The sequence below is a fragment of the Symsagittifera roscoffensis genome, chromosome 6, assembly GCF_963678635.1.
Source record: "Symsagittifera roscoffensis chromosome 6, txSymRosc1.1, whole genome shotgun sequence".
In the NCBI taxonomy this organism is placed as follows: Eukaryota; Metazoa; Xenacoelomorpha; order Acoela; family Convolutidae; genus Symsagittifera; species Symsagittifera roscoffensis.
Genome location: NC_087067.1, coordinates 34,120,231 through 34,145,011, shown reverse-complemented (window position 1 = coordinate 34,145,011; position 24,781 = coordinate 34,120,231). Strand labels below are relative to the sequence as shown.

General features: G+C 37.4%; 19 non-coding genes across 19 annotated transcripts; all 19 read left to right on the top strand.

Annotated features, from left to right (window-relative positions):
- Window positions 1–239: 239 nt before the first annotated feature.
- LOC134850135 (5S ribosomal RNA) lies at window positions 240–358 on the top strand. The gene has a single exon (XR_010164109.1). It is a non-coding gene; the product is annotated as a 5S ribosomal RNA (ribosomal RNA).
- A 1,159-nt stretch (window positions 359–1,517) lies between these two features.
- Window positions 1,518–1,636, top strand: LOC134850134 (5S ribosomal RNA). Its single transcript, XR_010164108.1, has one exon. It is a non-coding gene; the product is annotated as a 5S ribosomal RNA (ribosomal RNA).
- A 1,159-nt stretch (window positions 1,637–2,795) lies between these two features.
- LOC134850133 (5S ribosomal RNA) lies at window positions 2,796–2,914 on the top strand. The gene has a single exon (XR_010164107.1). It is a non-coding gene; the product is annotated as a 5S ribosomal RNA (ribosomal RNA).
- Window positions 2,915–4,073: 1,159 nt separating this feature from the next.
- Window positions 4,074–4,192, top strand: LOC134850131 (5S ribosomal RNA). Its single transcript, XR_010164105.1, has one exon. It is a non-coding gene; the product is annotated as a 5S ribosomal RNA (ribosomal RNA).
- Window positions 4,193–5,351: 1,159 nt separating this feature from the next.
- On the top strand, window positions 5,352–5,470 carry LOC134850130 (5S ribosomal RNA). The gene has a single exon (XR_010164104.1). It is a non-coding gene; the product is annotated as a 5S ribosomal RNA (ribosomal RNA).
- A 1,159-nt stretch (window positions 5,471–6,629) lies between these two features.
- Window positions 6,630–6,748, top strand: LOC134850129 (5S ribosomal RNA). Its single transcript, XR_010164103.1, has one exon. It is a non-coding gene; the product is annotated as a 5S ribosomal RNA (ribosomal RNA).
- A 1,159-nt stretch (window positions 6,749–7,907) lies between these two features.
- Window positions 7,908–8,026, top strand: LOC134850128 (5S ribosomal RNA). The gene has a single exon (XR_010164102.1). It is a non-coding gene; the product is annotated as a 5S ribosomal RNA (ribosomal RNA).
- Window positions 8,027–9,185: 1,159 nt separating this feature from the next.
- On the top strand, window positions 9,186–9,304 carry LOC134850127 (5S ribosomal RNA). The gene has a single exon (XR_010164101.1). It is a non-coding gene; the product is annotated as a 5S ribosomal RNA (ribosomal RNA).
- A 1,159-nt stretch (window positions 9,305–10,463) lies between these two features.
- On the top strand, window positions 10,464–10,582 carry LOC134850126 (5S ribosomal RNA). Its single transcript, XR_010164100.1, has one exon. It is a non-coding gene; the product is annotated as a 5S ribosomal RNA (ribosomal RNA).
- Window positions 10,583–11,741: 1,159 nt separating this feature from the next.
- Window positions 11,742–11,860, top strand: LOC134850125 (5S ribosomal RNA). The gene has a single exon (XR_010164099.1). It is a non-coding gene; the product is annotated as a 5S ribosomal RNA (ribosomal RNA).
- A 1,159-nt stretch (window positions 11,861–13,019) lies between these two features.
- Window positions 13,020–13,138, top strand: LOC134850124 (5S ribosomal RNA). Its single transcript, XR_010164098.1, has one exon. It is a non-coding gene; the product is annotated as a 5S ribosomal RNA (ribosomal RNA).
- Window positions 13,139–14,297: 1,159 nt separating this feature from the next.
- LOC134850123 (5S ribosomal RNA) lies at window positions 14,298–14,416 on the top strand. Its single transcript, XR_010164097.1, has one exon. It is a non-coding gene; the product is annotated as a 5S ribosomal RNA (ribosomal RNA).
- Window positions 14,417–15,575: 1,159 nt separating this feature from the next.
- Window positions 15,576–15,694, top strand: LOC134850122 (5S ribosomal RNA). Its single transcript, XR_010164096.1, has one exon. It is a non-coding gene; the product is annotated as a 5S ribosomal RNA (ribosomal RNA).
- A 1,159-nt stretch (window positions 15,695–16,853) lies between these two features.
- Window positions 16,854–16,972, top strand: LOC134850120 (5S ribosomal RNA). The gene has a single exon (XR_010164094.1). It is a non-coding gene; the product is annotated as a 5S ribosomal RNA (ribosomal RNA).
- A 1,732-nt stretch (window positions 16,973–18,704) lies between these two features.
- On the top strand, window positions 18,705–18,823 carry LOC134850119 (5S ribosomal RNA). Its single transcript, XR_010164093.1, has one exon. It is a non-coding gene; the product is annotated as a 5S ribosomal RNA (ribosomal RNA).
- A 1,732-nt stretch (window positions 18,824–20,555) lies between these two features.
- Window positions 20,556–20,674, top strand: LOC134850118 (5S ribosomal RNA). The gene has a single exon (XR_010164092.1). It is a non-coding gene; the product is annotated as a 5S ribosomal RNA (ribosomal RNA).
- Window positions 20,675–21,834: 1,160 nt separating this feature from the next.
- LOC134850116 (5S ribosomal RNA) lies at window positions 21,835–21,953 on the top strand. Its single transcript, XR_010164091.1, has one exon. It is a non-coding gene; the product is annotated as a 5S ribosomal RNA (ribosomal RNA).
- Window positions 21,954–23,112: 1,159 nt separating this feature from the next.
- LOC134850115 (5S ribosomal RNA) lies at window positions 23,113–23,231 on the top strand. The gene has a single exon (XR_010164090.1). It is a non-coding gene; the product is annotated as a 5S ribosomal RNA (ribosomal RNA).
- A 1,159-nt stretch (window positions 23,232–24,390) lies between these two features.
- LOC134850114 (5S ribosomal RNA) lies at window positions 24,391–24,509 on the top strand. Its single transcript, XR_010164089.1, has one exon. It is a non-coding gene; the product is annotated as a 5S ribosomal RNA (ribosomal RNA).
- The last annotated feature ends 272 nt before the right edge of the window (window positions 24,510–24,781 follow it).

Below are 24,781 nucleotides of genomic sequence, written 5' to 3'. Positions count from 1 at the left end.
TACACGCTCCATAGGTTTTGACCAGCCGATTTGGCCATTTAACACATTGGGTCAAAAAAATTCCAAACAATGTCAATTTTCAAAATTTTGTTTGAAATGCATAAATTATAACGTGAGCGTGCAAAATTTTACATGGTATAAGAGCATATTTTTACTCTCGCGCGAGGGCGAGTGTTTTAAAACTAATGTACATAGACATATGCTAGTAAGGATATAAGTGAAAGCGGAGTAACTCAAATGCCTACGACCATACCATGTTGAATGCACCGGTTCTCGTCCGATCACCGAAGTTAAGCAACATTGGGCCTGGTTAGTACTTGGATGGGAGACCGCCTGGGAACACCAGGTGTTGTAGGCTTTTATTTAAAGCAAAAGTATCTCTTTTACTTTTATACGCTAAGAGTTATTGCTGTTTAAAGTTCGGTGATGTCAAAAAGTTAAGCCTAATCGAGCGTGGTGCAAAAATTTTCAATGGGTCAAATTTTGGTCAAAACAACAGAAAACCGAAAAATTTCTTTTGCAGTATCAATTTTGTGTACAATCAGCTGCTGATAGGCCAAAAATATTGGAGATAACTTTTGGGGTCTTTGAGTTATAGCCTTTTGAATTTCGGTGATGTCAAAAAGTTAAGCCCAATCGAGCCTGGTGAATTGCGCGAACGGCCATAACTTGCCCAAAAATTTTAAAATTTTCAAATTTTATTATTTGGATCATAAGATCATGGTCAAATCTTGGGGGACTGAGAAAATGAACCAATTTCGTCGGTCCAACACAAAGTTATAAGCTTTTGAAATCTCGGTGATGCCAAAAAGTTAAGCCTAATCGAGCGTGGTGCAAAAAATGAAATTTTCAAAATTTTTGGTTTTTTTCGTTGAAACATCATTTTTTTCATCTTGTTTCATAAATTATAGCTCAGGACGATTCCAACGAGCCCAAAACGACGTTTGTAGCTTAAGTGTACGTGGAGTAATCATCAGTTGAAAATTTGGGGGGACCCGAATTTCGGCCATTTTGGACGAAAATTGGCCTAAAAGCTAACTTTTAAGTTAGTGCAATTTTTTTTCTTGCATTTTTTAAGAGAATTGGGCTGCCCTCCGCTGTCGCAGAGTGCATTCAAAGAAAACTTATCAAATAGATTTGAATACTTACCTATTTAATAAGTTTATCACAACAATTAGGCTAAAAGCAACTGACAGTATCCTGGCTGGTATCCATTCATATGCCACTTACAGTGAATGTGCGGCTATCATGCCATAAATGGTCATTCAAGGCACCTTGTACACGCTCCATAGGTTTTGACCAGCCGATTTGGCCATTTAACACATTGGGCCAAAAAAATTCCAAACAATGTCAATTTTCAAAATTTTGTTTGAAATGCATAAATTATAACGTGAGCGTGCAAAATTTTACATGGTATAAGAGCATATTTTTACTCTCGCGCGAGGGCGAGTGTTTTAAAACTAATGTACATAGACATATGCTAGTAAGGATATAAGTGAAAGCGGAGTAACTCAAATGCCTACGACCATACCATGTTGAATGCACCGGTTCTCGTCCGATCACCGAAGTTAAGCAACATTGGGCCTGGTTAGTACTTGGATGGGAGACCGCCTGGGAACACCAGGTGTTGTAGGCTTTTATTTAAAGCAAAAGTATCTCTTTTACTTTTATACGCTAAGAGTTATTGCTGTTTAAAGTTCGGTGATGTCAAAAAGTTAAGCCTAATCGAGCGTGGTGCAAAAATTTTCAATGGGTCAAATTTTGGTCAAAACAACAGAAAACCGAAAAATTTCTTTTGCAGTATCAATTTTGTGTACAATCAGCTGCTGATAGGCCAAAAATATTGGAGATAACTTTTGGGGTCTTTGAGTTATAGCCTTTTGAATTTCGGTGATGTCAAAAAGTTAAGCCCAATCGAGCCTGGTGAATTGCGCGAACGGCCATAACTTGCCCAAAAATTTTAAAATTTTCAAATTTTATTATTTGGATCATAAGATCATGGTCAAATCTTGGGGGACTGAGAAAATGAACCAATTTCGTCGGTCCAACACAAAGTTATAAGCTTTTGAAATCTCGGTGATGCCAAAAAGTTAAGCCTAATCGAGCGTGGTGCAAAAAATGAAATTTTCAAAATTTTTGGTTTTTTTCGTTGAAACATCATTTTTTTCATCTTGTTTCATAAATTACAGCTCAGGACGATTCCAACGAGCCCAAAACGACGTTTGTAGCTTAAGTGTACGTGGAGTAATCATCAGTTGAAAATTTGGGGGGACCCGAATTTCGGCCATTTTGGACGAAAATTGGCCTAAAAGCTAACTTTTAAGTTAGTGCAATTTTTTTTCTTGCATTTTTTAAGAAAATTGGGCTGCCCTCCGCTGTCGCAGAGTGCATTCAAAGAAAACTTATCAAATAGATTTGAATACTTACCTATTTAATAAGTTTATCACAACAATTAGGCTAAAAGCAACTGACAGTATCCTGGCTGGTATCCATTCATATGCCACTTACAGTGAATGTGCGGCTATCATGCCATAAATGGTCATTCAAGGCACCTTGTACACGCTCCATAGGTTTTGACCAGCCGATTTGGCCATTTAACACATTGGGTCAAAAAAATTCCAAACAATGTCAATTTTCAAAATTTTGTTTGAAATGCATAAATTATAACGTGAGCGTGCAAAATTTTACATGGTATAAGAGCATATTTTTACTCTCGCGCGAGGGCGAGTGTTTTAAAACTAATGTACATAGACATATGCTAGTAAGGATATAAGTGAAAGCGGAGTAACTCAAATGCCTACGACCATACCATGTTGAATGCACCGGTTCTCGTCCGATCACCGAAGTTAAGCAACATTGGGCCTGGTTAGTACTTGGATGGGAGACCGCCTGGGAACACCAGGTGTTGTAGGCTTTTATTTAAAGCAAAAGTATCTCTTTTACTTTTATACGCTAAGAGTTATTGCTGTTTAAAGTTCGGTGATGTCAAAAAGTTAAGCCTAATCGAGCGTGGTGCAAAAATTTTCAATGGGTCAAATTTTGGTCAAAACAACAGAAAACCGAAAAATTTCTTTTGCAGTATCAATTTTGTGTACAATCAGCTGCTGATAGGCCAAAAATATTGGAGATAACTTTTGGGGTCTTTGAGTTATAGCCTTTTGAATTTCGGTGATGTCAAAAAGTTAAGCCCAATCGAGCCTGGTGAATTGCGCGAACGGCCATAACTTGCCCAAAAATTTTAAAATTTTCAAATTTTATTATTTGGATCATAAGATCATGGTCAAATCTTGGGGGACTGAGAAAATGAACCAATTTCGTCGGTCCAACACAAAGTTATAAGCTTTTGAAATCTCGGTGATGCCAAAAAGTTAAGCCTAATCGAGCGTGGTGCAAAAAATGAAATTTTCAAAATTTTTGGTTTTTTTCGTTGAAACATCATTTTTTTCATCTTGTTTCATAAATTATAGCTCAGGACGATTCCAACGAGCCCAAAACGACGTTTGTAGCTTAAGTGTACGTGGAGTAATCATCAGTTGAAAATTTGGGGGGACCCGAATTTCGGCCATTTTGGACGAAAATTGGCCTAAAAGCTAACTTTTAAGTTAGTGCAATTTTTTTTCTTGCATTTTTTAAGAGAATTGGGCTGCCCTCCGCTGTCGCAGAGTGCATTCAAAGAAAACTTATCAAATAGATTTGAATACTTACCTATTTAATAAGTTTATCACAACAATTAGGCTAAAAGCAACTGACAGTATCCTGGCTGGTATCCATTCATATGCCACTTACAGTGAATGTGCGGCTATCATGCCATAAATGGTCATTCAAGGCACCTTGTACACGCTCCATAGGTTTTGACCAGCCGATTTGGCCATTTAACACATTGGGCCAAAAAAATTCCAAACAATGTCAATTTTCAAAATTTTGTTTGAAATGCATAAATTATAACGTGAGCGTGCAAAATTTTACATGGTATAAGAGCATATTTTTACTCTCGCGCGAGGGCGAGTGTTTTAAAACTAATGTACATAGACATATGCTAGTAAGGATATAAGTGAAAGCGGAGTAACTCAAATGCCTACGACCATACCATGTTGAATGCACCGGTTCTCGTCCGATCACCGAAGTTAAGCAACATTGGGCCTGGTTAGTACTTGGATGGGAGACCGCCTGGGAACACCAGGTGTTGTAGGCTTTTATTTAAAGCAAAAGTATCTCTTTTACTTTTATACGCTAAGAGTTATTGCTGTTTAAAGTTCGGTGATGTCAAAAAGTTAAGCCTAATCGAGCGTGGTGCAAAAATTTTCAATGGGTCAAATTTTGGTCAAAACAACAGAAAACCGAAAAATTTCTTTTGCAGTATCAATTTTGTGTACAATCAGCTGCTGATAGGCCAAAAATATTGGAGATAACTTTTGGGGTCTTTGAGTTATAGCCTTTTGAATTTCGGTGATGTCAAAAAGTTAAGCCCAATCGAGCCTGGTGAATTGCGCGAACGGCCATAACTTGCCCAAAAATTTTAAAATTTTCAAATTTTATTATTTGGATCATAAGATCATGGTCAAATCTTGGGGGACTGAGAAAATGAACCAATTTCGTCGGTCCAACACAAAGTTATAAGCTTTTGAAATCTCGGTGATGCCAAAAAGTTAAGCCTAATCGAGCGTGGTGCAAAAAATGAAATTTTCAAAATTTTTGGTTTTTTTCGTTGAAACATCATTTTTTTCATCTTGTTTCATAAATTACAGCTCAGGACGATTCCAACGAGCCCAAAACGACGTTTGTAGCTTAAGTGTACGTGGAGTAATCATCAGTTGAAAATTTGGGGGGACCCGAATTTCGGCCATTTTGGACGAAAATTGGCCTAAAAGCTAACTTTTAAGTTAGTGCAATTTTTTTTCTTGCATTTTTTAAGAAAATTGGGCTGCCCTCCGCTGTCGCAGAGTGCATTCAAAGAAAACTTATCAAATAGATTTGAATACTTACCTATTTAATAAGTTTATCACAACAATTAGGCTAAAAGCAACTGACAGTATCCTGGCTGGTATCCATTCATATGCCACTTACAGTGAATGTGCGGCTATCATGCCATAAATGGTCATTCAAGGCACCTTGTACACGCTCCATAGGTTTTGACCAGCCGATTTGGCCATTTAACACATTGGGTCAAAAAAATTCCAAACAATGTCAATTTTCAAAATTTTGTTTGAAATGCATAAATTATAACGTGAGCGTGCAAAATTTTACATGGTATAAGAGCATATTTTTACTCTCGCGCGAGGGCGAGTGTTTTAAAACTAATGTACATAGACATATGCTAGTAAGGATATAAGTGAAAGCGGAGTAACTCAAATGCCTACGACCATACCATGTTGAATGCACCGGTTCTCGTCCGATCACCGAAGTTAAGCAACATTGGGCCTGGTTAGTACTTGGATGGGAGACCGCCTGGGAACACCAGGTGTTGTAGGCTTTTATTTAAAGCAAAAGTATCTCTTTTACTTTTATACGCTAAGAGTTATTGCTGTTTAAAGTTCGGTGATGTCAAAAAGTTAAGCCTAATCGAGCGTGGTGCAAAAATTTTCAATGGGTCAAATTTTGGTCAAAACAACAGAAAACCGAAAAATTTCTTTTGCAGTATCAATTTTGTGTACAATCAGCTGCTGATAGGCCAAAAATATTGGAGATAACTTTTGGGGTCTTTGAGTTATAGCCTTTTGAATTTCGGTGATGTCAAAAAGTTAAGCCCAATCGAGCCTGGTGAATTGCGCGAACGGCCATAACTTGCCCAAAAATTTTAAAATTTTCAAATTTTATTATTTGGATCATAAGATCTAGGTCAAATCTTGGGGGACTGAGAAAATGAACCAATTTCGTCGGTCCAACACAAAGTTATAAGCTTTTGAAATCTCGGTGATGCCAAAAAGTTAAGCCTAATCGAGCGTGGTGCAAAAAATGAAATTTTCAAAATTTTTGGTTTTTTTCGTTGAAACATCATTTTTTTCATCTTGTTTCATAAATTATAGCTCAGGACGATTCCAACGAGCCCAAAACGACGTTTGTAGCTTAAGTGTACGTGGAGTAATCATCAGTTGAAAATTTGGGGGGACCCGAATTTCGGCCATTTTGGACGAAAATTGGCCTAAAAGCTAACTTTTAAGTTAGTGCAATTTTTTTTCTTGCATTTTTTAAGAGAATTGGGCTGCCCTCCGCTGTCGCAGAGTGCATTCAAAGAAAACTTATCAAATAGATTTGAATACTTACCTATTTAATAAGTTTATCACAACAATTAGGCTAAAAGCAACTGACAGTATCCTGGCTGGTATCCATTCATATGCCACTTACAGTGAATGTGCGGCTATCATGCCATAAATGGTCATTCAAGGCACCTTGTACACGCTCCATAGGTTTTGACCAGCCGATTTGGCCATTTAACACATTGGGCCAAAAAAATTCCAAACAATGTCAATTTTCAAAATTTTGTTTGAAATGCATAAATTATAACGTGAGCGTGCAAAATTTTACATGGTATAAGAGCATATTTTTACTCTCGCGCGAGGGCGAGTGTTTTAAAACTAATGTACATAGACATATGCTAGTAAGGATATAAGTGAAAGCGGAGTAACTCAAATGCCTACGACCATACCATGTTGAATGCACCGGTTCTCGTCCGATCACCGAAGTTAAGCAACATTGGGCCTGGTTAGTACTTGGATGGGAGACCGCCTGGGAACACCAGGTGTTGTAGGCTTTTATTTAAAGCAAAAGTATCTCTTTTACTTTTATACGCTAAGAGTTATTGCTGTTTAAAGTTCGGTGATGTCAAAAAGTTAAGCCTAATCGAGCGTGGTGCAAAAATTTTCAATGGGTCAAATTTTGGTCAAAACAACAGAAAACCGAAAAATTTCTTTTGCAGTATCAATTTTGTGTACAATCAGCTGCTGATAGGCCAAAAATATTGGAGATAACTTTTGGGGTCTTTGAGTTATAGCCTTTTGAATTTCGGTGATGTCAAAAAGTTAAGCCCAATCGAGCCTGGTGAATTGCGCGAACGGCCATAACTTGCCCAAAAATTTTAAAATTTTCAAATTTTATTATTTGGATCATAAGATCATGGTCAAATCTTGGGGGACTGAGAAAATGAACCAATTTCGTCGGTCCAACACAAAGTTATAAGCTTTTGAAATCTCGGTGATGCCAAAAAGTTAAGCCTAATCGAGCGTGGTGCAAAAAATGAAATTTTCAAAATTTTTGGTTTTTTTCGTTGAAACATCATTTTTTTCATCTTGTTTCATAAATTACAGCTCAGGACGATTCCAACGAGCCCAAAACGACGTTTGTAGCTTAAGTGTACGTGGAGTAATCATCAGTTGAAAATTTGGGGGGACCCGAATTTCGGCCATTTTGGACGAAAATTGGCCTAAAAGCTAACTTTTAAGTTAGTGCAATTTTTTTTCTTGCATTTTTTAAGAAAATTGGGCTGCCCTCCGCTGTCGCAGAGTGCATTCAAAGAAAACTTATCAAATAGATTTGAATACTTACCTATTTAATAAGTTTATCACAACAATTAGGCTAAAAGCAACTGACAGTATCCTGGCTGGTATCCATTCATATGCCACTTACAGTGAATGTGCGGCTATCATGCCATAAATGGTCATTCAAGGCACCTTGTACACGCTCCATAGGTTTTGACCAGCCGATTTGGCCATTTAACACATTGGGTCAAAAAAATTCCAAACAATGTCAATTTTCAAAATTTTGTTTGAAATGCATAAATTATAACGTGAGCGTGCAAAATTTTACATGGTATAAGAGCATATTTTTACTCTCGCGCGAGGGCGAGTGTTTTAAAACTAATGTACATAGACATATGCTAGTAAGGATATAAGTGAAAGCGGAGTAACTCAAATGCCTACGACCATACCATGTTGAATGCACCGGTTCTCGTCCGATCACCGAAGTTAAGCAACATTGGGCCTGGTTAGTACTTGGATGGGAGACCGCCTGGGAACACCAGGTGTTGTAGGCTTTTATTTAAAGCAAAAGTATCTCTTTTACTTTTATACGCTAAGAGTTATTGCTGTTTAAAGTTCGGTGATGTCAAAAAGTTAAGCCTAATCGAGCGTGGTGCAAAAATTTTCAATGGGTCAAATTTTGGTCAAAACAACAGAAAACCGAAAAATTTCTTTTGCAGTATCAATTTTGTGTACAATCAGCTGCTGATAGGCCAAAAATATTGGAGATAACTTTTGGGGTCTTTGAGTTATAGCCTTTTGAATTTCGGTGATGTCAAAAAGTTAAGCCCAATCGAGCCTGGTGAATTGCGCGAACGGCCATAACTTGCCCAAAAATTTTAAAATTTTCAAATTTTATTATTTGGATCATAAGATCATGGTCAAATCTTGGGGGACTGAGAAAATGAACCAATTTCGTCGGTCCAACACAAAGTTATAAGCTTTTGAAATCTCGGTGATGCCAAAAAGTTAAGCCTAATCGAGCGTGGTGCAAAAAATGAAATTTTCAAAATTTTTGGTTTTTTTCGTTGAAACATCATTTTTTTCATCTTGTTTCATAAATTATAGCTCAGGACGATTCCAACGAGCCCAAAACGACGTTTGTAGCTTAAGTGTACGTGGAGTAATCATCAGTTGAAAATTTGGGGGGACCCGAATTTCGGCCATTTTGGACGAAAATTGGCCTAAAAGCTAACTTTTAAGTTAGTGCAATTTTTTTTCTTGCATTTTTTAAGAGAATTGGGCTGCCCTCCGCTGTCGCAGAGTGCATTCAAAGAAAACTTATCAAATAGATTTGAATACTTACCTATTTAATAAGTTTATCACAACAATTAGGCTAAAAGCAACTGACAGTATCCTGGCTGGTATCCATTCATATGCCACTTACAGTGAATGTGCGGCTATCATGCCATAAATGGTCATTCAAGGCACCTTGTACACGCTCCATAGGTTTTGACCAGCCGATTTGGCCATTTAACACATTGGGCCAAAAAAATTCCAAACAATGTCAATTTTCAAAATTTTGTTTGAAATGCATAAATTATAACGTGAGCGTGCAAAATTTTACATGGTATAAGAGCATATTTTTACTCTCGCGCGAGGGCGAGTGTTTTAAAACTAATGTACATAGACATATGCTAGTAAGGATATAAGTGAAAGCGGAGTAACTCAAATGCCTACGACCATACCATGTTGAATGCACCGGTTCTCGTCCGATCACCGAAGTTAAGCAACATTGGGCCTGGTTAGTACTTGGATGGGAGACCGCCTGGGAACACCAGGTGTTGTAGGCTTTTATTTAAAGCAAAAGTATCTCTTTTACTTTTATACGCTAAGAGTTATTGCTGTTTAAAGTTCGGTGATGTCAAAAAGTTAAGCCTAATCGAGCGTGGTGCAAAAATTTTCAATGGGTCAAATTTTGGTCAAAACAACAGAAAACCGAAAAATTTCTTTTGCAGTATCAATTTTGTGTACAATCAGCTGCTGATAGGCCAAAAATATTGGAGATAACTTTTGGGGTCTTTGAGTTATAGCCTTTTGAATTTCGGTGATGTCAAAAAGTTAAGCCCAATCGAGCCTGGTGAATTGCGCGAACGGCCATAACTTGCCCAAAAATTTTAAAATTTTCAAATTTTATTATTTGGATCATAAGATCATGGTCAAATCTTGGGGGACTGAGAAAATGAACCAATTTCGTCGGTCCAACACAAAGTTATAAGCTTTTGAAATCTCGGTGATGCCAAAAAGTTAAGCCTAATCGAGCGTGGTGCAAAAAATGAAATTTTCAAAATTTTTGGTTTTTTTCGTTGAAACATCATTTTTTTCATCTTGTTTCATAAATTATAGCTCAGGACGATTCCAACGAGCCCAAAACGACGTTTGTAGCTTAAGTGTACGTGGAGTAATCATCAGTTGAAAATTTGGGGGGACCCGAATTTCGGCCATTTTGGACGAAAATTGGCCTAAAAGCTAACTTTTAAGTTAGTGCAATTTTTTTTCTTGCATTTTTTAAGAGAATTGGGCTGCCCTCCGCTGTCGCAGAGTGCATTCAAAGAAAACTTATCAAATAGATTTGAATACTTACCTATTTAATAAGTTTATCACAACAATTAGGCTAAAAGCAACTGACAGTATCCTGGCTGGTATCCATTCATATGCCACTTACAGTGAATGTGCGGCTATCATGCCATAAATGGTCATTCAAGGCACCTTGTACACGCTCCATAGGTTTTGACCAGCCGATTTGGCCATTTAACACATTGGGCCAAAAAAATTCCAAACAATGTCAATTTTCAAAATTTTGTTTGAAATGCATAAATTATAACGTGAGCGTGCAAAATTTTACATGGTATAAGAGCATATTTTTACTCTCGCGCGAGGGCGAGTGTTTTAAAACTAATGTACATAGACATATGCTAGTAAGGATATAAGTGAAAGCGGAGTAACTCAAATGCCTACGACCATACCATGTTGAATGCACCGGTTCTCGTCCGATCACCGAAGTTAAGCAACATTGGGCCTGGTTAGTACTTGGATGGGAGACCGCCTGGGAACACCAGGTGTTGTAGGCTTTTATTTAAAGCAAAAGTATCTCTTTTACTTTTATACGCTAAGAGTTATTGCTGTTTAAAGTTCGGTGATGTCAAAAAGTTAAGCCTAATCGAGCGTGGTGCAAAAATTTTCAATGGGTCAAATTTTGGTCAAAACAACAGAAAACCGAAAAATTTCTTTTGCAGTATCAATTTTGTGTACAATCAGCTGCTGATAGGCCAAAAATATTGGAGATAACTTTTGGGGTCTTTGAGTTATAGCCTTTTGAATTTCGGTGATGTCAAAAAGTTAAGCCCAATCGAGCCTGGTGAATTGCGCGAACGGCCATAACTTGCCCAAAAATTTTAAAATTTTCAAATTTTATTATTTGGATCATAAGATCATGGTCAAATCTTGGGGGACTGAGAAAATGAACCAATTTCGTCGGTCCAACACAAAGTTATAAGCTTTTGAAATCTCGGTGATGCCAAAAAGTTAAGCCTAATCGAGCGTGGTGCAAAAAATGAAATTTTCAAAATTTTTGGTTTTTTTCGTTGAAACATCATTTTTTTCATCTTGTTTCATAAATTATAGCTCAGGACGATTCCAACGAGCCCAAAACGACGTTTGTAGCTTAAGTGTACGTGGAGTAATCATCAGTTGAAAATTTGGGGGGACCCGAATTTCGGCCATTTTGGACGAAAATTGGCCTAAAAGCTAACTTTTAAGTTAGTGCAATTTTTTTTCTTGCATTTTTTAAGAGAATTGGGCTGCCCTCCGCTGTCGCAGAGTGCATTCAAAGAAAACTTATCAAATAGATTTGAATACTTACCTATTTAATAAGTTTATCACAACAATTAGGCTAAAAGCAACTGACAGTATCCTGGCTGGTATCCATTCATATGCCACTTACAGTGAATGTGCGGCTATCATGCCATAAATGGTCATTCAAGGCACCTTGTACACGCTCCATAGGTTTTGACCAGCCGATTTGGCCATTTAACACATTGGGCCAAAAAAATTCCAAACAATGTCAATTTTCAAAATTTTGTTTGAAATGCATAAATTATAACGTGAGCGTGCAAAATTTTACATGGTATAAGAGCATATTTTTACTCTCGCGCGAGGGCGAGTGTTTTAAAACTAATGTACATAGACATATGCTAGTAAGGATATAAGTGAAAGCGGAGTAACTCAAATGCCTACGACCATACCATGTTGAATGCACCGGTTCTCGTCCGATCACCGAAGTTAAGCAACATTGGGCCTGGTTAGTACTTGGATGGGAGACCGCCTGGGAACACCAGGTGTTGTAGGCTTTTATTTAAAGCAAAAGTATCTCTTTTACTTTTATACGCTAAGAGTTATTGCTGTTTAAAGTTCGGTGATGTCAAAAAGTTAAGCCTAATCGAGCGTGGTGCAAAAATTTTCAATGGGTCAAATTTTGGTCAAAACAACAGAAAACCGAAAAATTTCTTTTGCAGTATCAATTTTGTGTACAATCAGCTGCTGATAGGCCAAAAATATTGGAGATAACTTTTGGGGTCTTTGAGTTATAGCCTTTTGAATTTCGGTGATGTCAAAAAGTTAAGCCCAATCGAGCCTGGTGAATTGCGCGAACGGCCATAACTTGCCCAAAAATTTTAAAATTTTCAAATTTTATTATTTGGATCATAAGATCATGGTCAAATCTTGGGGGACTGAGAAAATGAACCAATTTCGTCGGTCCAACACAAAGTTATAAGCTTTTGAAATCTCGGTGATGCCAAAAAGTTAAGCCTAATCGAGCGTGGTGCAAAAAATGAAATTTTCAAAATTTTTGGTTTTTTTCGTTGAAACATCATTTTTTTCATCTTGTTTCATAAATTATAGCTCAGGACGATTCCAACGAGCCCAAAACGACGTTTGTAGCTTAAGTGTACGTGGAGTAATCATCAGTTGAAAATTTGGGGGGACCCGAATTTCGGCCATTTTGGACGAAAATTGGCCTAAAAGCTAACTTTTAAGTTAGTGCAATTTTTTTTCTTGCATTTTTTAAGAAAATTGGGCTGCCCTCCGCTGTCGCAGAGTGCATTCAAAGAAAACTTATCAAATAGATTTGAATACTTACCTATTTAATAAGTTTATCACAACAATTAGGCTAAAAGCAACTGACAGTATCCTGGCTGGTATCCATTCATATGCCACTTACAGTGAATGTGCGGCTATCATGCCATAAATGGTCATTCAAGGCACCTTGTACACGCTCCATAGGTTTTGACCAGCCGATTTGGCCATTTAACACATTGGGTCAAAAAAATTCCAAACAATGTCAATTTTCAAAATTTTGTTTGAAATGCATAAATTATAACGTGAGCGTGCAAAATTTTACATGGTATAAGAGCATATTTTTACTCTCGCGCGAGGGCGAGTGTTTTAAAACTAATGTACATAGACATATGCTAGTAAGGATATAAGTGAAAGCGGAGTAACTCAAATGCCTACGACCATACCATGTTGAATGCACCGGTTCTCGTCCGATCACCGAAGTTAAGCAACATTGGGCCTGGTTAGTACTTGGATGGGAGACCGCCTGGGAACACCAGGTGTTGTAGGCTTTTATTTAAAGCAAAAGTATCTCTTTTACTTTTATACGCTAAGAGTTATTGCTGTTTAAAGTTCGGTGATGTCAAAAAGTTAAGCCTAATCGAGCGTGGTGCAAAAATTTTCAATGGGTCAAATTTTGGTCAAAACAACAGAAAACCGAAAAATTTCTTTTGCAGTATCAATTTTGTGTACAATCAGCTGCTGATAGGCCAAAAATATTGGAGATAACTTTTGGGGTCTTTGAGTTATAGCCTTTTGAATTTCGGTGATGTCAAAAAGTTAAGCCCAATCGAGCCTGGTGAATTGCGCGAACGGCCATAACTTGCCCAAAAATTTTAAAATTTTCAAATTTTATTATTTGGATCATAAGATCATGGTCAAATCTTGGGGGACTGAGAAAATGAACCAATTTCGTCGGTCCAACACAAAGTTATAAGCTTTTGAAATCTCGGTGATGCCAAAAAGTTAAGCCTAATCGAGCGTGGTGCAAAAAATGAAATTTTCAAAATTTTTGGTTTTTTTCGTTGAAACATCATTTTTTTCATCTTGTTTCATAAATTATAGCTCAGGACGATTCCAACGAGCCCAAAACGACGTTTGTAGCTTAAGTGTACGTGGAGTAATCATCAGTTGAAAATTTGGGGGGACCCGAATTTCGGCCATTTTGGACGAAAATTGGCCTAAAAGCTAACTTTTAAGTTAGTGCAATTTTTTTTCTTGCATTTTTTAAGAAAATTGGGCTGCCCTCCGCTGTCGCAGAGTGCATTCAAAGAAAACTTATCAAATAGATTTGAATACTTACCTATTTAATAAGTTTATCACAACAATTAGGCTAAAAGCAACTGACAGTATCCTGGCTGGTATCCATTCATATGCCACTTACAGTGAATGTGCGGCTATCATGCCATAAATGGTCATTCAAGGCACCTTGTACACGCTCCATAGGTTTTGACCAGCCGATTTGGCCATTTAACACATTGGGTCAAAAAAATTCCAAACAATGTCAATTTTCAAAATTTTGTTTGAAATGCATAAATTATAACGTGAGCGTGCAAAATTTTACATGGTATAAGAGCATATTTTTACTCTCGCGCGAGGGCGAGTGTTTTAAAACTAATGTACATAGACATATGCTAGTAAGGATATAAGTGAAAGCGGAGTAACTCAAATGCCTACGACCATACCATGTTGAATGCACCGGTTCTCGTCCGATCACCGAAGTTAAGCAACATTGGGCCTGGTTAGTACTTGGATGGGAGACCGCCTGGGAACACCAGGTGTTGTAGGCTTTTATTTAAAGCAAAAGTATCTCTTTTACTTTTATACGCTAAGAGTTATTGCTGTTTAAAGTTCGGTGATGTCAAAAAGTTAAGCCTAATCGAGCGTGGTGCAAAAATTTTCAATGGGTCAAATTTTGGTCAAAACAACAGAAAACCGAAAAATTTCTTTTGCAGTATCAATTTTGTGTACAATCAGCTGCTGATAGGCCAAAAATATTGGAGATAACTTTTGGGGTCTTTGAGTTATAGCCTTTTGAATTTCGGTGATGTCAAAAAGTTAAGCCCAATCGAGCCTGGTGAATTGCGCGAACGGCCATAACTTGCCCAAAAATTTTAAAATTTTCAAATTTTATTATTTGGATCATAAGATCATGGTCAAATCTTGGGGGACTGAGAAAATGAACCAATTTCGTCGGTCCAACACAAAGTTATAAGCTTTTGAAATCTCGGTGATGCCAAAAAGTTAAGCCTAATCGAGCGTGGTGCAAAAAATGAAATTTTCAAAATTTTTGGTTTTTTTCGTTGAAACATCATTTTTTTCATCTTGTTTCATAAATTATAGCTCAGGACGATTCCAACGAGCCCAAAACGACGTTTGTAGCTTAAGTGTACGTGGAGTAATCATCAGTTGAAAATTTGGGGGGACCCGAATTTCGGCCATTTTGGACGAAAATTGGCCTAAAAGCTAACTTTTAAGTTAGTGCAATTTTTTTTCTTGCATTTTTTAAGAGAATTGGGCTGCCCTCCGCTGTCGCAGAGTGCATTCAAAGAAAACTTATCAAATAGATTTGAATACTTACCTATTTAATAAGTTTATCACAACAATTAGGCTAAAAGCAACTGACAGTATCCTGGCTGGTATCCATTCATATGCCACTTACAGTGAATGTGCGGCTATCATGCCATAAATGGTCATTCAAGGCACCTTGTACACGCTCCATAGGTTTTGACCAGCCGATTTGGCCATTTAACACATTGGGCCAAAAAAATTCCAAACAATGTCAATTTTCAAAATTTTGTTTGAAATGCATAAATTATAACGTGAGCGTGCAAAATTTTACATGGTATAAGAGCATATTTTTACTCTCGCGCGAGGGCGAGTGTTTTAAAACTAATGTACATAGACATATGCTAGTAAGGATATAAGTGAAAGCGGAGTAACTCAAATGCCTACGACCATACCATGTTGAATGCACCGGTTCTCGTCCGATCACCGAAGTTAAGCAACATTGGGCCTGGTTAGTACTTGGATGGGAGACCGCCTGGGAACACCAGGTGTTGTAGGCTTTTATTTAAAGCAAAATTATCTCTTTTACTTTTATACGCTAAGAGTTATTGCTGTTTAAAGTTCGGTGATGTCAAAAAGTTAAGCCTAATCGAGCGTGGTGCAAAAATTTTCAATGGGTCAAATTTTGGTCAAAACAACAGAAAACCGAAAAATTTCTTTTGCAGTATCAATTTTGTGTACAATCAGCTGCTGATAGGCCAAAAATATTGGAGATAACTTTTGGGGTCTTTGAGTTATAGCCTTTTGAATTTCGGTGATGTCAAAAAGTTAAGCCCAATCGAGCCTGGTGAATTGCGCGAACGGCCATAACTTGCCCAAAAATTTTAAAATTTTCAAATTTTATTATTTGGATCATAAGATCATGGTCAAATCTTGGGGGACTGAGAAAATGAACCAATTTCGTCGGTCCAACACAAAGTTATAAGCTTTTGAAATCTCGGTGATGCCAAAAAGTTAAGCCTAATCGAGCGTGGTGCAAAAAATGAAATTTTCAAAATTTTTGGTTTTTTTCGTTGAAACATCATTTTTTTCATCTTGTTTCATAAATTATAGCTCAGGACGATTCCAACGAGCCCTAAACGACGTTTGTAGCTTAAGTGTACGTGGAGTAATCATCAGTTGAAAATTTGGGGGGACCCGAATTTCGGCCATTTTGGACGAAAATTGGCCTAAAAGCTAACTTTTAAGTTAGTGCAATTTTTTTTCTTGCATTTTTTAAGAAAATTGGGCTGCCCTCCGCTGTCGCAGAGTGCATTCAAAGAAAACTTATCAAATAGATTTGAATACTTACCTATTTAATAAGTTTATCACAACAATTAGGCTAAAAGCAACTGACAGTATCCTGGCTGGTATCCATTCATATGCCACTTACAGTGAATGTGCGGCTATCATGCCATAAATGGTCATTCAAGGCACCTTGTACACGCTCCATAGGTTTTGACCAGCCGATTTGGCCATTTAACACATTGGGCCAAAAAAATTCCAAACAATGTCAATTTTCAAAATTTTGTTTGAAATGCATAAATTATAACGTGAGCGTGCAAAATTTTACATGGTATAAGAGCATATTTTTACTCTCGCGCGAGGGCGAGTGTTTTAAAACTAATGTACATAGACATATGCTAGTAAGGATATAAGTGAAAGCGGAGTAACTCAAATGCCTACGACCATACCATGTTGAATGCACCGGTTCTCGTCCGATCACCGAAGTTAAGCAACATTGGGCCTGGTTAGTACTTGGATGGGAGACCGCCTGGGAACACCAGGTGTTGTAGGCTTTTATTTAAAGCAAAAGTATCTCTTTTACTTTTATACGCTAAGAGTTATTGCTGTTTAAAGTTCGGTGATGTCAAAAAGTTAAGCCTAATCGAGCGTGGTGCAAAAATTTTCAATGGGTCAAATTTTGGTCAAAACAACAGAAAACCGAAAAATTTCTTTTGCAGTATCAATTTTGTGTACAATCAGCTGCTGATAGGCCAAAAATATTGGAGATAACTTTTGGGGTCTTTGAGTTATAGCCTTTTGAATTTCGGTGATGTCAAAAAGTTAAGCCCAATCGAGCCTGGTGAATTGCGCGAACGGCCATAACTTGCCCAAAAGTTTTAAAATTTTCAAATTTTATTATTTGGATCATAAGATCATGGTCAAATCTTGGGGGACTGAGAAAATGAACCAATTTCGTCGGTCCAACACAAAGTTATAAGCTTTTGAAATCTCGGTGATGCCAAAAAGTTGAGCCTAATCGAGCGTGGTGCAAAAAATGAAATTTTCAAAATTTTTGGTTTTTTTCGTTGAAACATCATTTTTTTCATCTTGTTTCATAAATTATAGCTCAGGACGATTCCAACGAGCCCAAAACGACGTTTGTAGCTTAAGTGTACGTGGAGTAATCATCAGTTGAAAATTTGGGGGGACCCGAATTTCGGCCATTTTGGACGAAAATTGGCCTAAAAGCTAACTTTTAAGTTAGTGCAATTTTTTTTCTTGCATTTTTTAAGAGAATTGGGCTGCCCTCCGCTGTCGCAGAGTGCATTCAAAGAAAACTTAGGCCAAAAATATTGGAGATAACTTTTGGGGTCTTTGAGTTATAGCCTTTTGAATTTCGGTGATGTCAAAAAGTTAAGCCCAATCGAGCCTGGTGAATTGCGCGAACGGCCATAACTTGCCCAAAAGTTTTAAAATTTTCAAATTTTATTATTTGGATCATAAGATCATGGTCAAATCTTGGGGGACTGAGAAAATGAACCAATTTCGTCGGTCCAACACAAAGTTATAAGCTTTTGAAATCTCGGTGATGCCAAAAAGTTGAGCCTAATCGAGCGTGGTGCAAAAAATGAAATTTTCAAAATTTTTGGTTTTTTTCGTTGAAACATCATTTTTTTCATCTTGTTTCATAAATTATAGCTCAGGACGATTCCAACGAGCCCTAAACGACGTTTGTAGCTTAAGTGTACGTGGAGTAATCATCAGTTGAAAATTTGGGGGGACCCGAATTTCGGCCATTTTGGACGAAAATTGGCCTAAAAGCTAACTTTTAAGTTAGTGCAATTTTTTTTCTTGCATTTTTTAAGAAAATTGGGCTGCCCTCCGCTGTCGCAGAGTGCATTCAAAGAAAACTTATCAAATAGATTTGAATACTTACCTATTTAATAAGTTTATCACAACAATTAGGCTAAAAGCAACTGACAGTATCCTGGCTGGTATCCATTCATATGCCACTTACAGTGAATGTGCGGCTATCATGCCATAAATGGTCATTCAAGGCACCTTGTACACGCTCCATAGGTTTTGACCAGCCGATTTGGCCATTTAACACATTGGGCCAAAAAAATTCCAAACAATGTCAATTTTCAAAATTTTGTTTGAAATGCATAAATTATAACGTGAGCGTGCAAAATTTTACATGGTATAAGAGCATATTTTTACTCTCGCGCGAGGGCGAGTGTTTTAAAACTAATGTACATAGACATATGCTAGTAAGGATATAAGTGAAAGCGGAGTAACTCAAATGCCTACGACCATACCATGTTGAATGCACCGGTTCTCGTCCGATCACCGAAGTTAAGCAACATTGGGCCTGGTTAGTACTTGGATGGGAGACCGCCTGGGAACACCAGGTGTTGTAGGCTTTTATTTAAAGCAAAAGTATCTCTTTTACTTTTATACGCTAAGAGTTATTGCTGTTTAAAGTTCGGTGATGTCAAAAAGTTAAGCCTAATCGAGCGTGGTGCAAAAATTTTCAATGGGTCAAATTTTGGTCAAAACAACAGAAAACCGAAAAATTTCTTTTGCAGTATCAATTTTGTGTACAATCAGCTGCTGATAGGCCAAAAATATTGGAGATAACTTTTGGGGTCTTTGAGTTATAGCCTTTTGAATTTCGGTGATGTCAAAAAGTTAAGCCCAATCGAGCCTGGTGAATTGCGCGAACGGCCATAACTTGCCCAAAAGTTTTAAAATTTTCAAATTTTATTATTTGGATCATAAGATCATGGTCAAATCTTGGGGGACTGAGAAAATGAACCAATTTCGTCGGTCCAACACAAAGTTATAAGCTTTTGAAATCTCGGTGATGCCAAAAAGTTGAGCCTAATCGAGCGTGGTGCAAAAAATGAAATTTTCAAAATTTTTGGTTTTTTTCGTTGAAACATCATTTTTTTCATCTTGTTTCATAAATTATAGCTCAGGACGATTCCAACGAGCCCAAAACGACGTTTGTAGCTTAAGTGTACGTGGAGTAATCATCAGTTGAAAATTTGGGGGGACCCGAATTTCGGCCATTTTGGACGAAAATTGGCCTAAAAGCTAACTTTTAAGTTAGTGCAATTTTTTTTCTTGCATTTTTTAAGAGAATTGGGCTGCCCTCCGCTGTCGCAGAGTGCATTCAAAGAAAACTTAGGCCAAAAATATTGGAGATAACTTTTGGGGTCTTTGAGTTATAGCCTTTTGAATTTCGGTGATGTCAAAAAGTTAAGCCCAATCGAGCCTGGTGAATTGCGCGAACGGCCATAACTTGCCCAAAAATTTTAAAATTTTCAAATTTTATTATTTGGATCATAAGATCATGGTCAAATCTTGGGGGACTGAGAAAATGAACCAATTTCGTCGGTCCAACACAAAGTTATAAGCTTTTGAAATCTCGGTGATGCCAAAAAGTTAAGCCTAATCGAGCGTGGTGCAAAAAATGAAATTTTCAAAATTTTTGGTTTTTTTCGTTGAAACATCATTTTTTTCATCTTGTTTCATAAATTATAGCTCAGGACGATTCCAACGAGCCCAAAACGACGTTTGTAGCTTAAGTGTACGTGGAGTAATCATCAGTTGAAAATTTGGGGGGACCCGAATTTCGGCCATTTTGGACGAAAATTGGCCTAAAAGCTAACTTTTAAGTTAGTGCAATTTTTTTTCTTGCATTTTTTAAGAGAATTGGGCTGCCCTCCGCTGTCGCAGAGTGCATTCAAAGAAAACTTATCAAATAGATTTGAATACTTACCTATTTAATAAGTTTATCACAACAATTAGGCTAAAAGCAACTGACAGTATCCTGGCTGGTATCCATTCATATGCCACTTACAGTGAATGTGCGGCTATCATGCCATAAATGGTCATTCAAGGCACCTTGTACACGCTCCATAGGTTTTGACCAGCCGATTTGGCCATTTAACACATTGGGCCAAAAAAATTCCAAACAATGTCAATTTTCAAAATTTTGTTTGAAATGCATAAATTATAACGTGAGCGTGCAAAATTTTACATGGTATAAGAGCATATTTTTACTCTCGCGCGAGGGCGAGTGTTTTAAAACTAATGTACATAGACATATGCTAGTAAGGATATAAGTGAAAGCGGAGTAACTCAAATGCCTACGACCATACCATGTTGAATGCACCGGTTCTCGTCCGATCACCGAAGTTAAGCAACATTGGGCCTGGTTAGTACTTGGATGGGAGACCGCCTGGGAACACCAGGTGTTGTAGGCTTTTATTTAAAGCAAAATTATCTCTTTTACTTTTATACGCTAAGAGTTATTGCTGTTTAAAGTTCGGTGATGTCAAAAAGTTAAGCCTAATCGAGCGTGGTGCAAAAATTTTCAATGGGTCAAATTTTGGTCAAAACAACAGAAAACCGAAAAATTTCTTTTGCAGTATCAATTTTGTGTACAATCAGCTGCTGATAGGCCAAAAATATTGGAGATAACTTTTGGGGTCTTTGAGTTATAGCCTTTTGAATTTCGGTGATGTCAAAAAGTTAAGCCCAATCGAGCCTGGTGAATTGCGCGAACGGCCATAACTTGCCCAAAAGTTTTAAAATTTTCAAATTTTATTATTTGGATCATAAGATCATGGTCAAATCTTGGGGGACTGAGAAAATGAACCAATTTCGTCGGTCCAACACAAAGTTATAAGCTTTTGAAATCTCGGTGATGCCAAAAAGTTGAGCCTAATCGAGCGTGGTGCAAAAAATGAAATTTTCAAAATTTTTGGTTTTTTTTCGTTGAAACATCATTTTTTTCATCTTGTTTCATAAATTATAGCTCAGGACGATTCCAACGAGCCCAAAACGACGTTTGTAGCTTAAGTGTACGTGGAGTAATCATCAGTTGAAAATTTGGGGGGACCCGAATTTCGGCCATTTTGGACGAAAATTGGCCTAAAAGCTAACTTTTAAGTTAGTGCAATTTTTTTTCTTGCATTTTTTAAGAGAATTGGGCTGCCCTCCGCTGTCGCAGAGTGCATTCAAAGAAAACTTATCAAATAGATTTGAATACTTACCTATTTAATAAGTTTATCACAACAATTAGGCTAAAAGCAACTGACAGTATCCTGGCTGGTATCCATTCATATGCCACTTACAGTGAATGTGCGGCTATCATGCCATAAATGGTCATTCAAGGCACCTTGTACACGCTCCATAGGTTTTGACCAGCCGATTTGGCCATTTAACACATTGGGCCAAAAAAATTCCAAACAATGTCAATTTTCAAAATTTTGTTTGAAATGCATAAATTATAACGTGAGCGTGCAAAATTTTACATGGTATAAGAGCATATTTTTACTCTCGCGCGAGGGCGAGTGTTTTAAAACTAATGTACATAGACATATGCTAGTAAGGATATAAGTGAAAGCGGAGTAACTCAAATGCCTACGACCATACCATGTTGAATGCACCGGTTCTCGTCCGATCACCGAAGTTAAGCAACATTGGGCCTGGTTAGTACTTGGATGGGAGACCGCCTGGGAACACCAGGTGTTGTAGGCTTTTATTTAAAGCAAAAGTATCTCTTTTACTTTTATACGCTAAGAGTTATTGCTGTTTAAAGTTCGGTGATGTCAAAAAGTTAAGCCTAATCGAGCGTGGTGCAAAAATTTTCAATGGGTCAAATTTTGGTCAAAACAACAGAAAACCGAAAAATTTCTTTTGCAGTATCAATTTTGTGTACAATCAGCTGCTGATAGGCCAAAAATATTGGAGATAACTTTTGGGGTCTTTGAGTTATAGCCTTTTGAATTTCGGTGATGTCAAAAAGTTAAGCCCAATCGAGCCTGGTGAATTGCGCGAACGGCCATAACTTGCCCAAAAATTTTAAAATTTTCAAATTTTATTATTTGGATCATAAGATCATGGTCAAATCTTGGGGGACTGAGAAAATGAACCAATTTCGTCGGTCCAACACAAAGTTATAAGCTTTTGAAATCTCGGTGATGCCAAAAAGTTAAGCCTAATCGAGCGTGGTGCAAAAAATGAAATTTTCAAAATTTTTGGTTTTTTTCGTTGAAACATCATTTTTTTCATCTTGTTTCATAAATTATAGCTCAGGACGATTCCAACGAGCCCTAAACGACGTTTGTAGCTTAAGTGTACGTGGAGTAATCATCAGTTGAAAATTTGGGGGGACCCGAATTTCGGCCATTTTGGACGAAAATTGGCCTAAAAGCTAACTTTTAAGTTAGTGCAATTTTTTTTCTTGCATTTTTTAAGAAAATTGGGCTGCCCTCCGCTGTCGCAGAGTGCATTCAAAGAAAACTTATCAAATAGATTTGAATACTTACCTATTTAATAAGTTTATCACAACAATTAGGCTAAAAGCAACTGACAGTATCCTGGCTGGTATCCATTCATATGCCACTTACAGTGAATGTGCGGCTATCATGCCATAAATGGTCATTCAAGGCACCTTGTACACGCTCCATAGGTTTTGACCAGCCGATTTGGCCATTTAACACATTGGGCCAAAAAAATTCCAAACAATGTCAATTTTCAAAATTTTGTTTGAAATGCATAAATTATAACGTGAGCGTGCAAAATTTTACATGGTATAAGAGCATATTTTTACTCTCGCGCGAGGGCGAGTGTTTTAAAACTAATGTACATAGACATATGCTAGTAAGGATATAAGTGAAAGCGGAGTAACTCAAATGCCTACGACCATACCATGTTGAATGCACCGGTTCTCGTCCGATCACCGAAGTTAAGCAACATTGGGCCTGGTTAGTACTTGGATGGGAGACCGCCTGGGAACACCAGGTGTTGTAGGCTTTTATTTAAAGCAAAAGTATCTCTTTTACTTTTATACGCTAAGAGTTATTGCTGTTTAAAGTTCGGTGATGTCAAAAAGTTAAGCCTAATCGAGCGTGGTGCAAAAATTTTCAATGGGTCAAATTTTGGTCAAAACAACAGAAAACCGAAAAATTTCTTTTGCAGTATCAATTTTGTGTACAATCAGCTGCTGATAGGCCAAAAATATTGGAGATAACTTTTGGGGTCTTTGAGTTATAGCCTTTTGAATTTCGGTGATGTCAAAAAGTTAAGCCCAATCGAGCCTGGTGAATTGCGCGAACGGCCATAACTTGCCCAAAAATTTTAAAATTTTCAAATTTTATTATTTGGATCATAAGATCATGGTCAAATCTTGGGGGACTGAGAAAATGAACCAATTTCGTCGGTCCAACACAAAGTTATAAGCTTTTGAAATCTCGGTGATGCCAAAAAGTTAAGCCTAATCGAGCGTGGTGCAAAAAATGAAATTTTCAAAATTTTTGGTTTTTTTCGTTGAAACATCATTTTTTTCATCTTGTTTCATAAATTATAGCTCAGGACGATTCCAACGAGCCCTAAACGACGTTTGTAGCTTAAGTGTACGTGGAGTAATCATCAGTTGAAAATTTGGGGGGACCCGAATTTCGGCCATTTTGGACGAAAATTGGCCTAAAAGCTAACTTTTAAGTTAGTGCAATTTTTTTTCTTGCATTTTTTAAGAAAATTGGGCTGCCCTCCGCTGTCGCAGAGTGCATTCAAAGAAAACTTATCAAATAGATTTGAATACTTACCTATTTAATAAGTTTATCACAACAATTAGGCTAAAAGCAACTGACAGTATCCTGGCTGGTATCCATTCATATGCCACTTACAGTGAATGTGCGGCTATCATGCCATAAATGGTCATTCAAGGCACCTTGTACACGCTCCATAGGTTTTGACCAGCCGATTTGGCCATTTAACACATTGGGCCAAAAAAATTCCAAACAATGTCAATTTTCAAAATTTTGTTTGAAATGCATAAATTATAACGTGAGCGTGCAAAATTTTACATGGTATAAGAGCATATTTTTACTCTCGCGCGAGGGCGAGTGTTTTAAAACTAATGTACATAGACATATGCTAGTAAGGATATAAGTGAAAGCGGAGTAACTCAAATGCCTACGACCATACCATGTTGAATGCACCGGTTCTCGTCCGATCACCGAAGTTAAGCAACATTGGGCCTGGTTAGTACTTGGATGGGAGACCGCCTGGGAACACCAGGTGTTGTAGGCTTTTATTTAAAGCAAAAGTATCTCTTTTACTTTTATACGCTAAGAGTTATTGCTGTTTAAAGTTCGGTGATGTCAAAAAGTTAAGCCTAATCGAGCGTGGTGCAAAAATTTTCAATGGGTCAAATTTTGGTCAAAACAACAGAAAACCGAAAAATTTCTTTTGCAGTATCAATTTTGTGTACAATCAGCTGCTGATAGGCCAAAAATATTGGAGATAACTTTTGGGGTCTTTGAGTTATAGCCTTTTGAATTTCGGTGATGTCAAAAAGTTAA